This window comes from Garra rufa, unplaced genomic scaffold (genome assembly GCF_049309525.1).
Source record: "Garra rufa unplaced genomic scaffold, GarRuf1.0 hap1_unplaced_002, whole genome shotgun sequence".
In the NCBI taxonomy this organism is placed as follows: Eukaryota; Metazoa; Chordata; class Actinopteri; order Cypriniformes; family Cyprinidae; genus Garra; species Garra rufa.
In genome coordinates this window covers 8,793,304-8,806,666 of record NW_027394277.1, presented here as the reverse complement: position 1 = coordinate 8,806,666, position 13,363 = coordinate 8,793,304, and positions in this window count along the sequence as shown.

Here is a 13,363-nt window from a genome sequence, read left to right as displayed (position 1 = left end):
AGAAGGATCGGCCGGGGGCGCCTGGGGCACCTCCAGACCGATCCCCCTGGCGGCCCGGAGGAGCATAGTCGATAGCTCAACGTCCACCTCAGACGGAGCGGCCACCTCTAGAGGGGGCCGCGCCGCCGAAGCGTCCGCCTCGCCGACCGACTCTCCCTCTGATGCTGCGGTCGACATCTCATCCTCCGCAGGAGCACCGAAGGAGACGCTCAGCCCGCTGGGCGGGGAAGCGTACTGCTCCGGGAACTCGACGGGACCACGCTGTGTGACAGAAGACCGCAGGGCTTTCTGGGCCGGCGGTGCGTTCTGCACGGTGACAGTTAAGTCCCCCCCGCGTCTCGCCGCGGTGGCCGAAAAGCATTGACGGCTTAACGACGGACCGCGAGAGGAAGACGGGGGGAGCCGCCTCGCGAACGAGCGGCGGGACTTCAGCGTGCTCATGGTCATGCATTCGCAATGAATGCATTCACCATCCATGAACGCTGCCTCAGCGTGCTCACTCCCCAAACACGTGAGGCAGTGATCATGTCCGTCCGCAGGAGGGAGGAAACTACCGCATCCTGAAGCGCACGGCCGAAAAGCCATTCTGAAAAGAACGTCTTACGGCCGCGGGAAATTGCTCTTTTAGCTCCCGGTCTGCCCAGGGAAAAAGCCGCGGGGCGGCTGTGCACTCAACGGGACTCTCTCGCTGGAAAGCAGAGCGGCTGTAGTGGCCGTGAAAACGGCAGCCCGCGGGAGATCGCTGACGGCTGCAGAAGGATAAGCTCTTTTAGTTGCAGCACGTCAGGAGAGAGAGCAGGAACTCTGGAAGAACTCTTTTGAAGATTATAGACTCTTAGCAGAGAAAGCAGGCTCAACATTCAGACGGATCTGAAGCGAAGAAGCTGTCTGACTGGCGCATGACGTCGCCTTTTATACCCGTATGTACGGGGCGTGGCGCATCATGCAAATGCCACTCGCCAATTTTCATTGGCCTTTTGTATAAGGCTCAGATATGATTGGATTCTAAGCGAATTCCCATGTAACGTCGAAGTGATTCGACTGAAGGGGAACCAGAGTGACCCCAAGTTACCAGTCTTCTTTGCAATGTGAAGGATTTTCAGTGGAATTACTGACATGTAAGTACACATACACCAAGATCTTTTTCCTTTTATTATGTTCTTTTATCCTTTTTCTACACTAGCGTTCAAAAGTTTGTGATCAGGAGGTTTTATGTTTTGAAATAAGTATCTTCTGCTCATAAAGGCTGCATTTAATTGATAAAAAATACAGAAAAAACTATAATGTTGTGAAATATTATTAAAATGTTTATCAATTTTAATATACTTAAAAATGTAATTTATTTCTGAATTTTCAGCATCAATACTCTAGTCTTCTAATTACTCCAGTGTCACATGATCCTTTAGAAATGATTGTATATGCTGATTTATTATCAATGTTAGAAGCAATTGTGCTGTTTAATATTTTTAATAACCTGTGTTACTTTTTTCAGGATTCTTTCATGGATTTTTTTACTCATATCTTATATATTATACTTATATATAGTATGTTACATTGAAATTGTAAAGATTTATATTTTTAGATAAAATGTATCTTTTAAATAACTGCTGTTCTTTGAAACTTATTCATCAAAGAATCCTGAAAAAGTATCACAGGCTCCAAAACATACACTGACAACATTGACAATAACATTGACAATAAAGCAGGATATTGATAATAAATGAGAATGATTTTTGAAAGATCATGTAACACTGGCGTAATGATGCTGAACATTCAGCTTTGCATCTCAGAAATAAATTATATTTGAAAGTATAGTAAAATATAAAACTTGTAATAACTTGTAAAAATTTTAATAATTTTTCACAATTTTAGTGTTTTGCTGTTTAATATCATCCTGATCTAACTGTAACAATCATCAGTTTCTGTGCCTTTGACTGTATCTGTCATCCCTCTGTCTGGGTCTGACTGTATCATTGTTTTGTAAAATATCTAATGTATTGCCCTTTTTGTTCTTTTCTATATTTTTAAGCCACTCTTTGCATCCTGGGATGGAACAGCATCTGGAGCTGAACTGCTCTCCTTTTTTGATCAGAAGTTTTGTTGGACTCACTTGAGGCCTTGTTGTTTGGCCATGTTGGACTGTTCGTGAAGTTGTGAAAATTCATCACTGTCTTTGTGGTATTTCGAACCCTTTAATTATGACCATGTTGGTTAACTTGATGTTGGTTTCAACTTTAGCTAAATATTGGTTAACCTTAAAATTTAGCATATTACAATTTAATATGTTTCAAGTAAATATTTTCATGCCCAATTTATTTTGGAATTCAGAATCATACTGAATACACTGTTCTATGACATTTCTTTCATGCAAATTTGAGAGTTATTAAATAAGAGATTTTTTAAATAAAATTGTATCTGTTTATCAAGATTAAGATGTGTCAAATTATTATTATTTTTGTTTTTATTAAATAAAAGGTGCACTGAGTTTCATACTATACAACACTTTATGCAGTTAAATATTGTTTAAAGCTTATGCAGTTAATAAATTGTTTAAATTGCTAGTCATTATTATTCAGGAATCTGGAAAATAAATACTGCAAATAAAGAATATACAAATTAAAGTAGTACAATATTTTTACAGTGAAACGTTATTTAACGATTTCCAGTACACTTGTAAAATTGCAAACTATTGCTGCAATTTCACAGTAGCAGCTTTAAATAATGTATATATCGTTGCTTGTGTATATACAGAAAATTGCTGTATTTTAACAGTAAAACTGTAGTTAATCATTTACAGTGCACTTGTAAAAATTTACAGTATTGCTGGCAACCAAAGTTGCCAGTAACTTGCTGTAAATTTTACAGTAAATTTTTTACAGTGTACTTTTTAACCTCAAACGTTCGGCTTGTCTAGCTCAGTGTGAACTCTGTGTATTCCGGTTTATCACAGTTAGGGTATGTTGAAAATTTCTCTCCTCCAACTTCAAAATCATCCTCCAATCGTTTTAATCTTTTCTTGTAAAGGGTGTTTGACTCTCCTTGCACGTTCACTTTGTAAACACTGCGTTGGTACTTCTGGATGATTTAGAAGTTGGAGAAGAAAATGAGATGGGAGTTCTTCGACATACACTAACTGTATTGACCCAGAATGCACAGAGTTCACGCAGAGACAAGCTAGATTAGAATTTGAGGTTAAATAAAAGTATATATATATTTTCATTCATTTCGCTAGATAAGACACCTCTTCCTCAGCTGGGATCGTTTATACAGCCCTTTAAAGCTGTATTTAAACTGCATTTTAGAAGTTTAAACTCGCGGGCACCATTGAAGTCCACTATGAAGAAAAATCCTGAAATGTTTGCCTCAAAAAATATAATTTCTTTATGACTGAAGAAAGAAAGACATGAACATCTTGGATGACAAGGGGGCGAGTAAATTATCTGTACATTTTTGTTCTGGAAGTGAACTTCTCATTTAAGTTATCCGTGTTATAATATTGCACCTGCAACAACAATGTGAACTTTTATAAATATCAGTTTGGTCATTAACTTTTAAATGCATCATTATGCTTAAAATGTGAGCAGAGTTCTCCATATAAAGACCCACGGCTGGTAGGAAATATGCTTGAAACTGTGCCAAGATGATTGAAATGTCAGTTTACAGTGTGTGTTAGTATGCAACAGAGCAGTCTGTTAAAGAGGCAATTGTATGACGTGATAGTATGTCCCAGAGCTTGCCTACAATTCTACTACACCTTCAAAAGTACTTTAAGGGTGTAGTATAAGTAGGCACATTAGGATGCATCACAAATGTTTCTCTCTTTTCTTCAGTTTTGGAAGACTTATCTGATAGCGTAAACAACATAACATGTCCACCATTCTAGGACAAATTTCCTAGAATGTGAATTATTTGGTCAGGATTATTAGGTTATACTTATTGAAGCCCATTTCTGCCACTGAATAAAAAAAATAAAAGTGGTAATTGCGACTTTTTATCTCACAATTCTGACTTTTTTTTCCTTGTAAATGCGAGTTTACATCTCACAATTCTGACTTTTTTCTCACAATTTCTTCTTAGAATTGTGAGATATAAACTCGCAATTGCGAGTTATAAAGTCAGAATTGCGAGATATAAAGTCAGAAATGCGGGATATAATGTCACAATTGTGAGAAATAAAGTCAGAATTGCGAGAGGTAAAATCAGAATTACGGGATGTAATCTCACAATTGCGAGAAATGAAGTCAGAATTGCGAGATATAAACTAGCAATTCTGATATTTTTTCTCGCAATTGTGAGTTTACATCTCACAATTCTGACTTTTTATCTCACAATTCTGACTTTTTTTCTCGCAATTGCAAGTTTATATCACCCAACACTGACTTTATTACACAGAATTGCATTTTTTTAGGATTGTGAGATATAAACTCGCAATTGTGAGTTATAAAGTCAGAATTGCGAGATATAAAGTCAGAATTGCGGTATATAATCTCACAATTGCGAGAAATAAAGTCGGAATTACAAGATATAATCTCACAATTGCAAGATATAATCTCACAATTGCAAGAAATAAAGTCAGATTTGCGGGATATAAAGTCAGAATTACGGGATATAATCTCACAATTGCAAGAAATTAATTCAGAATTGTGAGAGGTAAACTTGCAATTCTGATTTTTTTTCTCGCAATTGTGAGTTTACATCTCGCAATTCTGACTTTTTTCTCACAATTGCGAGTTTGTATATCACAATACTGACTTTATTACTCAGAATTGCAAGTTTGCATCTTGCAATTCTGACTTTTTCTTAGAATTGTGAGACAAACTCGCAATTGAGAGGTATAAAGTCAGAATTGCGAGATATAAAGTCAGAATTGCAGGATATAATCTCACAATTGCGAGAAATAAAGTCAGAATTGCGAGATGTAAAATCAGAATTACAAGATATAATCTCACAATTGCAAGAAATAAAGTCAGATTTGCGGGATATAAAGTCAGAATTACGGGATATAATCTCACAATTGCGAGAAATTAAGTCAGACTTGTGAGATATAAACTTGTAATTCTGATATTTTTGTCGCAATTGTGAGTTTACATCTCGCAATTCTGACTTTTTTCTCACAATTGCGAGTTTGTATCTCACAATACTGACTTTATTACTCAGAATTGCAAGTTTGCATCTTGCAATTCTGACTTTTTCTTAGAATTGTGAGACATAAACTCGCAATTGAGAGGTATAAAGTCAGAATTGTGAGATATAAAGTCAGAATTACAGGATATAATCTCACAATTGCGAGAAATAAAGTCAGAATTATGGGATATAATCTCACAATTGCGAGAAATGAATTCAGAATTGCGAGATATAAACTTGCAATTTTGATATTTTTTTCTCGCAATTGTGAATTTACATCTCGCAATTCTGACTTTTTATCTCACAATTGACTTTTTTTCTCGCAATTGCAAGTTTATATCACCCAATACTGACTTTATTACTCAGAATTGCGAGTTTGCATCTTGCAATTCTGACTTCTTTTCTTAGAATTGTGAGATGTAAACTCGCAATTGTGAGTTATAAAGTTAGAATTGTGAGATATAAAGTCAGAATTGCGGGATATGATCTCACAATTGCAAGAAATAAAGTCAGAATTGCGAGATATAAACTCACGATTTTGATCATTTGATATTTAAAAAAAAGAGTGATATGTTCACATAATTGCGAGTTTATATCTTACAATTCTGACTTTTTTGTCTCGCAACTGCAAGTATGTATCACCCGATATTGACCTTATTAATCAGAATTGCAGTTTATATCTCATAATTCTGATTTTATAACTTACAATTACCAGTTTATATTTTACAATTATGAGAAAAAAATGGCAGAATTGCAAGTTTGTATCACACAATTCTAAAAAAAAAAGGCTGAGAAAAGTCAGAATTGTGAGATAAAAAGTCGCAATAATTTTTTTTTTATTCATTTTTTATTCAGTGGAGAAAATGAGCTTCCATATATACTATCCTAAGTTATTATTCATTTCTATTATTATTAAAAGCTATTATTGAAGTAAATATTTTTTTTGTTCAATAATTCTGTTCTGTCTGTTACATTCTGTAGTCTTGTTCTCCTTTGTTTTGCACTGTTTTTCATTTGGTTTCTCCCTTTGTCTCCCCCTGTCATTTTGTGATCATTTGGTTTAGTCCTCATTTGTGTTATCCCCATCACCTGTGTTTTATGATTAGTTCCCCTTTATAAGTCTGTTTGTTCTTTGTCGGTCATTTCATGTGGTACAAGTGTGTGGATGTTTCCTGTTATTCACGCTGAAGATCTTTATTAAAACTATTTGTTATTTGAGTTCAGTCTCCAGTCTCGTTGAACCAACACCAAACCTAACAGAATGACCGACCGAAACCGTAGTGCTGAGGAACGGCTGTGGAGCTTGAGGCAGAGCGGTCGGGAGTTAGAGCGGTATGTAGAGGATTTCATTGAGCTTTACCATCAGGTGAGCTGGCCCGACGCCTCTTTCGGCTTTGTGTTTCTGTTGGGGTTGGACGAAGAAACTATTCGTTGCGATCTCTCTGTTTATGATTTCCCGTTTGTCGAATTGGTCAATATCATTCTCTATTTAAACTGCTCTAATTTTGAGAGAACAAATAGAGAATGACAGTCCGATGCAACGTCCAACCCCCTCAGAAACGCGTCACATCGCACCAGCTCACCCAACGCCAAGAACCTCCGCATACCGATCCAACAGTTCAGACCGCCTGCCTCGCCCTGAACATCCTGAGATCCTCCGAAGCTCCATAGCCCTCCTCAGCCCAGTACCGATGCCTGCAACACCCAAATCCGCACGCAAGACGGCGACAAAGCCCAAGTCTGCACGCGAGATGAACGCAGTTCCTGTTTTCCCTGTCAAGATGGCCACAGTTCCTGATTTCCCGGTCAAGATGGCCACAGTTCCTGATTTCCCGGCCGAGATGGCCGCAGTTCCTGATTTCCCGGCCGAGATGGCCACAGTTCCTGATTTCCCGGCCAAGATGGCCGCTGTTCCTGAGTTCCTGGCCGAAATGGCCCCTGTTCCTGATTTCCCGGCCAAGATGGCCTCCATTCCTGAGTTCCCGGCCGAGATGGCCGTCGTTTCTGATTTCCCGGGCCAAGATGATCGACGTTCCTGATTTCCCGGCCAAGTGGGCCTTCGTTTCTGAGTTCCCGGCCGAAAAGGATGCCTTGGACCTGATGGACATGGCACTGCCCATGGAGTTCACGGCCCCAACCCTCTCGCCAGAATCTCCACTGGTCCTGTCCTGTCGTCCAGAGTCTCAGCTGGTCCCGTTCAGCCGTCCAGAGCCTCCGCTGGTCCAGTCCAGCCTTCCAGAGCCTCCGCTGGTTACGCCCAGCCTTCCAGAGCCTCCGCTGGTTACGCCCAGCCTTCCAGAGCCTCCGCTGGTTACGCCCAGCCTTCCTGAGCCTCCGCTGGTTACATCCAACCTTCCAGAACCCACTCTACCAGAACCGCCATATGTACCCCTAAATATCCCCAAGAAAATTTTGGGGGGGGGGGGGGGGCTACAGGCCCCTAACCGACGTGGCCTGGCCGAAGGTTGAGGCCAAGGCCACGGGGGCTGCCCAGCCATGGCTCCTTGAACTGTCTGTCCGGCCATGGCCCCCTGACCCGCCATGGCCTTATGAACTGTCTGCTCGGCCATGGCTTCCTGACCCGCCATGGCCTTATGAACTGTCTGCTCGGCCATGGCCCCCTGACCCGCCATGGCCTTATGAACTGTTGAACCGGCCATGGCCTCCTGACCCACCATGGCCTTATGAACTATCGGCTCGGCCATGGCCTCCTGACCCGCCATGGCCACGTGAACTATTGGCCAGGCCATGGACTCCTGATTCCCCTGACCCGCCATGGCTCCCTGATACGCCCTGGAGGCCTTCCCAAACCAGTAAGGTCCTGTCCTGTAACGGCCTCCAGGGCCGTAATGTTAATGTAATGTAGTCTTGTTCTCCTTTGTTTTGCACTGTTTTTCATTTGGTTTCTCCCTTTGTCTCCCCCTGTCATTTTGTGATCATTTGGTTTAGTCCTCATTTGTGTTATCCCCGTCACCTGTGTTTTATGATTAGTTCCCCTTTATAAGTCTGTTTGTTTCCTGAGTTCTTTGTCGGTCATTTCATGTGGTACAAGTGTGTGGATGTTTCCTGTTATTCACGCTGAAGATCTTTATTAAAACTATTTGTTATTTGAGTTCAGTTTCCAGTCTCGTTGAACCAGCACCAAACCTAACACTGTCCACCAAACTGTCGGAATGGCTTTTTTACAAATTGTACAATTGATGTTTTGCTGAAAATATTTGACTTCAGTTTTCAACCATTACTAAAGTAGGGATAACAGTTCATTGCAGATGTGCACACACACAGTTTTGACAACACTGACCTTCATCTCCCCTGGGCAATGTAGACAGGCATTTATCTTTTATTCATTCTGCCATTTCTGAGGTCGGAAGCTTTTCTGCCACTGTGGCTTTTCAAAGTAGAAGCCATTTTGTGAAGTGCTCCATGCTTTTGCCTCATACACAATGTGTACACACACACAAAACAGCAGAGTAGATAAAATAATTCCATTTGTATTCACAAACACACTGATGCAGTCACATTTGGATGTGATGTCTGTCAATAAAACCATTCAGACATGCCATAGAAACCAGATGCCTCTTTTCAGTCTTTGCTTTTTTCTGTCTTCTATACCTTCTCTCCTTTGTGACATAAAGACAAAGTTGTAACTATGAAATGACATCAGCCAGTATTTTTTCTCCCCTGCAAGAAATCGTAAAATACGGCAACTGACAAAATCATAGCTTTTGAAGTAGGCTTGACAAGTTGTTCCAATCGTTATTTTTGTCAACAGTAAGGATCGTTTCAAGTGCTGAACACTTTCATGTGTTCTCTCTGACATGATTACTTGAATAATCCTTCCCTGTTTCTCTGACACCGTGCAATGCTTTTGCTCACCAGCGTCGCTGTGTTAACTCTGATGTGTGTTTTTGTCATTCTGTGATATGCATTATGATTCAGTGTTGTGTACATTAGTGGAAGGAAGCTTGTCGAAAAAAAATTCGATGTCTCGATGTTTTATCTTCAGCAACATACTTCTAGAATGATGAGACACAGTTGTCATCCACATCTTGTTAAGTTATGGAGTTGAATTGTTGACAAATTGACATCTTGCTGCAAGCTTTGACTATTAGCATAACAATATGCGCAAGTTTATGACATCTTTTGTGATAATTTATTTTATGGCAATTGCTTTTCAGGCATTATCACGCTTTCATGTAGAAGGGTTAAAATCCAAAATCTGATCCAAAGACATACCTTGTCTGTACCATGTTCACTTTACATTTAAAAAATGACTACAACATAGAGTTTAAAGTCCCTTTATAGAAACAATGCAATAAATATGGGCACATCATAGGCAGCATCGGCCTACCCTACAATTTCTTTAATTCATTTGACAAATCAATACTCATTTTTGAAATAGTCCTCGCTTAAACTGGTCTCTGCCTGCATCACATGCTGAATTTTTCCATCTGCCATCTTCAAAATCATGTTTTAATAAGACTGATGCTCAGTTTTCATACCATTTGCACATCTCTGGAGAAAACCTGGCTTCAGTCTTTTCACATACACCTCATTATATAATGAAGATTGCAGATGGACTATTTCAGACTTCAGATTTCTAAATACAGAAGTTTGGCCTTTAGATATGAAGCTACCGCAGGCAAAAAGGTGACTGAGCACTAGGGAATAGCCATTGGTTTCATAAAGCAATTAAAGCGGATTGCTATTCCATCTCGGTGAGGCTTCTAGCGGATGATTTTCAAGGATTAAAGCTGAAGACATTTTTCCAACTCTTCTTGGATTATTGATTGATATATGAAAGAGCAATTAGCTTTTGCTGTTTTGGTTGAATGGAGAGCAATATCCGTACTTTGCGGGAGTGAGAATTTTCAATTTATACCGCATCTCTTCAGGTGTGTCATTAAATCTTTAGAGGCTGTAATATGTCAGTAATGAAGATTTATTGCCTCTTCTTGAACATTGAATTACTTATTGTTAAAGCAAAAGATCAAACATTAATTTGAGTTGCAAAAACTCCAAATGCAATTCATTATAATTATTATATCATTATTTTGTCTAACAAACATAAATTGCATATTATTAATCTTGTACTGCGTGAACTTCAAAAGAAACAAACGTGTTGATCATGTTCTCCAGCACAAACTTACTTAGTTGTCCCCTGACCAAGAAATAGTCTTGATTATTTTGGCAATTAGTTTTTCTGTTTTCAAAATCCTAAAAGACCTGTTTATTTCCAGGTTTAAAGATTTTTAATCCCAAATTTTCTATGGTTTCAAACATTTGTTAACCTTGTTGCCAGCTAGTTGCCTGCTTAATTGTTTCCCGATGTTTGTGGCAGCACGCTTCCTGAATATGAATATTTTACACTCCTATTTCTTAAGCAAGTGTCTTATCTCTGTGAGCATTCTGTTTTTCCCCAGTGTGCCAAGAACAAACAGCAGAAGTGGGAAGAAAAACACAATAACAGCACAAACTGCTCTTTATCCTTGTATGTGTTCAATCCAGTGTCTGACTTGGGTTTCAACTTTGCTGCTATAATAATGTTTACAGTCAACATCTATAAGTAAACACATAAAAAAACAACACATGCCCAAAATATGCTCAGATGTGGCTACAAAGTGAACTGTGAACAAAAGTGATTATTTCTGTTGGAAACACAAAGTATTCACGGGTCATTTGTTTCTTTGAGAAATTAAAGAGCGTTATATTTTCACATTTTGTGGCTAATATGATTAGAGCTTGAGGTTTCATTTACTGGGAGGATTCAGCCAGTGAAGCATAACATGTAATGGAGATGCAGCAGTAAATATGTAATGAGTCACTGAAATAAAGTTAGTGGTCTCTGAAGCAGACGGGCACTCAAGACCTTGCAGACACTTTAAAGGTGAACCAAATCTAATTAGGCTTTAATTGAAGTCTGAAGTGATATCTTCCAAATGATCACTGAACAGTGACAGCCTAAAAAAACTCGGCTTATCATATGCTCATTAATGGGGTTATAGACAAAGACAAGGTGCATCAATTAACATTATGGTCCAAGATCAAAATCTATTGGACTCTATTGGCAGCATGTCAGATATTTAAAGCAGAAGTGAGTCTGTAATGTAATGAAGAAATGCACAAAATTTGACTGTTCTTGTTACTGATTAAATAAATAGACCAATTTGGAGTAGGTGTCACAATTTCGTCCATAGCAGCTGCACAAGCATTGTGGTGGCGGAAAAACACTTGAAACGGGTAAAATCCATGAAATAAGAAAAATATATATTGTGGCTTTGCATGTCAGAATCGGAATGCAAATTATTTTTATAGAATACTGTTTTCAAAGACGCAATTTTAAGCTAAACGCAGATGTTTAAATGGACTAGTCTCAGCCTCAGATGTCATGGCCATGGACAGTTGACTGAACATCTGATGCATACGTTTCAAAGTCGTTATCGGATTGGTTGAATTATACCCGATTTCTGGGAGACACATGTGTCATGTTCTTTAACGTTCCACCTAGAATCAAAGATGCCGTGATGCCAAACTGCCTAATGGAAGAAGAAAGATGTCTAAACCCTGGATTTCAAAAGTATGTGAAATATTTAAAGTTCACACACAAAATCTTTAAAATACATTTAAGAGTTTTACACTTCTGTCTGTTATTGTGTGGGCATTTCCATGCTCCTAAACATGACGCGGCACAAAACAAAATATGTCCTCTTGGGTGGGCCTTGGCCATTCAAAGCAACCCTTTAGCCTGCACTACACAAGACTAAAATGGACAGTCTATGGATAAAACTGATATGATTACTCTACAATTAAAGCAGAAATTTGATTTAAACAATAGGTCTACATAATATTCACACGCAGTTTATATGGAACATTGTATTAGTACTACAGTTACATGTTACATAACATTTACCCATTTTATCTCACTTTTTTTCTCGCAAATGCAAGTTTATATCTCCTAGTTTAGACTTTATGACTCAATTTAACTCAGCAATAGCGAGCTTATCAGTTCTGAGATAAAAAAAGCCAGAACTGTTTCTGAGCCGAGGGAAAAGAATGACGAGTTGATTTTTCTCAGATTTGTGACACATAATCTCAGAATTGTGAGAATGAAGTTGGAATTTTGAAATATAAACTCAAATTTGCCTTTTTATTATTCTTTTATTCCAAGGGTTCCATAGACTACTGCTTTTTTGCCACAAGATAGGCTCCGCCCACAAAAACAGCATCACTGTTTGCAAACACCACAAATGGTCTATAGACCTTTTGTTGGCATACTGTACATGTAACTTGCAACATAAAACCTCAACCTGATCTCATGACAAAAATGTTCCTCTTGGAACTTTTTCGCAAAACGCGCCATGCTAGTCTTTGCTGGTTTATGCTGGTCATAAACCAGCAAAGGACCAGCTTAAACCAGCGACAAAACCTACCTATCTAGCATCACTGCATCAAAACCTACCTACTGTAACCAGCATATGCTGTTTTTTTCAACAGGAAATATGTATATGTATGTTTCATGACATATTCAATGTGAAATGTCTACTGGGTGGCGCTAAAAGAGTGTTTTTTTTTTCCTGGAACACATGAACCTACATATGGTTAGTTTTATGTGACCTTGATTTTGTAGGTGAAATATCCATTGAGTGGCACTAAGTCCAATGCTCCGTGACGTTTAAAAAAACAATATCTGCACTACACCTAAACCTACCCGATAGTATTGACCAAAAGCGAATGTGATGTAAAAATGCAATCGCAAGCATGCCGTTTTAGCTTGTTTTTCTATCATCTTTCAGCTCTACAATCCTGAGTCATGTTTTTGACTGGATTCCTACCGAAGAATTCAGCATCCTAAGTCGAATTCTGTGCCAGCTGAGGTACCAAGCAAGCGTGTTACATCCAGAAGGGGAAGCATATGGAGCTGTAATCATAACCATGTATGAAAACATTTACACATGTTCACTTTTTTACCACATTTAGTGTTAATTTATGTTGAAAACTGCAATGATATGTACTTATTCGTATGTATTTCACGCCTTGCGAAAAAGTTCCCAGAGGTACATTTTCGTCCAGAGCCAAGGTTACAAAATGTGAACCTAATTGTGGGGCAGCCGTGGCCTAATGGTTAGAGAGTCGGACTTGTAACCCAAAGGTTGCGGGTTCGAGTCTCAGGTCCGGCAGGGATTGTCGGTGGGGAAGGTGAATAACCAGCACTCTCTCCACCCTCAATACCACGACTGAG